The sequence below is a fragment of the Chiloscyllium plagiosum genome, chromosome 11 (genome assembly GCF_004010195.1).
Source record: "Chiloscyllium plagiosum isolate BGI_BamShark_2017 chromosome 11, ASM401019v2, whole genome shotgun sequence".
NCBI classification, from domain to species: domain Eukaryota; kingdom Metazoa; phylum Chordata; class Chondrichthyes; order Orectolobiformes; family Hemiscylliidae; genus Chiloscyllium; species Chiloscyllium plagiosum.
In genome coordinates this window covers 11,622,844-11,624,595 of record NC_057720.1, presented here as the reverse complement: position 1 = coordinate 11,624,595, position 1,752 = coordinate 11,622,844, and the positions used below count along the sequence as shown (strand labels likewise).

Sequence of the window (1,752 nt, the reverse complement as noted above, 5' to 3'; positions counted from 1 at the left end):
GGCCAACAAGGGGCAATTAGATTTGGTACTGGGTAATGAGCCCGGCCAGGTGTTAGACTTGGAAGTGGGTGAGCACTTTGGTGATAGCGATCACAATTCTGTTATGTTTACTTTAGTGATAGAAAGGGATAGGTGTATACCACTGGGCAAGAGTGACAGCTAGGGGAAAGGCAATTATGATCGGATTAGGCAAGATTTAGGAAGCATAGGATGGGGAAGGAAACTGCAGGGGATGGGCACATTAGAAATGTGGAGCTTATTCAAGGAAAAGCTCCTGAGTGTCCTAGATAAGTATGTACCTGTCAGGTGGGGAGGAAGCTGTAGATCGCAAGAGCCATGGTTTACGAAGGAAGTGGAATCTCTGGTCAAGAGGAAGAAGAAGGCTTATGTTAGGATGAGATGTGAAGGCTCAGTTAGCGCGCTTGAGGGTTACAAGGTAGCCAGGAAAGACCTAAAGAGAGAACTCAGAAGAGCAGGAGGGGACATGAGAAGTTGTTGGCGGATAGGATCAGGGTAAACCCTAAGGCTTTCTATAGTTATTTAAGGAATAAAAGAATGATGAGAGTAAGATTAGGGCCAATCAAGGATAGTAGTGGGAAGTTGTGTGTGGAGTCAGAGGAGATAGGGGAAGCACTTAATGAATATTTTTTGACAGTATTCACTCTAGAAAATGACAATGTTGTCGAGTAGAATACTGAGATACAAGCTCCTAGACTGGGGGTGGGATTGAGGTTCACAAGGAAGAGGTATTAAAAATCCTGCAGAGTGTGAAAATAGATAAGTCCCCATGGCAGGATGGGATTTATCCTAGGATCCTCTGGGAAGCCAGGGAGGAGGTTACCGAGCCTTTGGCATTGATCTTTAAATCATCATTGTCTACACGAATAGTGCCAGAGACTGGAGGATAGCAAATATGGTTCCTCTGTTCAAGAAGGGAAGTAGAGACAACCCAGGTAATTATAGACCAGTGAACCTTACATCAGTTGTTGGTAAAGTGTTGGAAAAGGTTACAAGAGATAGGATTTATAATAATCTAGAAAAGAATAATTTGATTAGGGATAGTCAGCACAGTTTTGTGAAGGGTAGGTCATGCCTCACAAACCTTATTGAGTTCTTTGAGAAGGTGACCAAACAGTTAGATGAGAGTAAACGGTTGATGTGGTGTATACGGATTTCAGCAAGGCATTCGATAAGGTTCCCCACAGTAGGCTATTGTACAAAATGTGGAGGAATGGGATTGTGGTAGATGTAGCAGTTTGGATCAGTAATTGGCTTGCTGAAAGAAGACAGAGGGTGGTGGTTGATGGGAAATGTTCATTCTGGCGTCCAGTTACTGGTGGTGTACCGCAAGGGGAAGTGTTGGGTCCACTGCTGTTTGTCATTTTTATAAACAACCTGGATGAGGGTGTGGTAGGTAAAGTTGCAGACGACACTAAGGTTGGTGGAGTTTTGGATAATGACGAAGGCTGCTGTCGGTTACAGAGAAACATTGATAAGCTGCAGAGCTGGGCTGAATGGTGGCAAATGGAGTTTAATACGGACAAATGTGAGGTGATTCACTTTGGTCGGAGTAAGTGGAATGCAAAGTACTGGGCTAATGGTAAGTTTCTTGGTAGTGTAGATGAGCAGAGAGATCTCGGTGTCCAAGTACACAGATCCTTGAAAGTTGCCACCCAGGTTGACAGGGCTGTTAAGAAGGCATACAGTGTTTTAGCTTTTATTAATAGAGGGATCGAGTTCCGGAACCATGAG

General features: G+C 44.1%; 1 protein-coding gene across 1 annotated transcript in view; it reads left to right on the top strand.

Annotated features, from left to right (window-relative positions):
* pigk (phosphatidylinositol glycan anchor biosynthesis, class K) overlaps positions 1–1,752 on the top strand; it is a 117,929-nt gene that overhangs the window by 97,758 nt on the left and 18,419 nt on the right. The gene's annotated exons all lie outside the window — the stretch shown is intronic.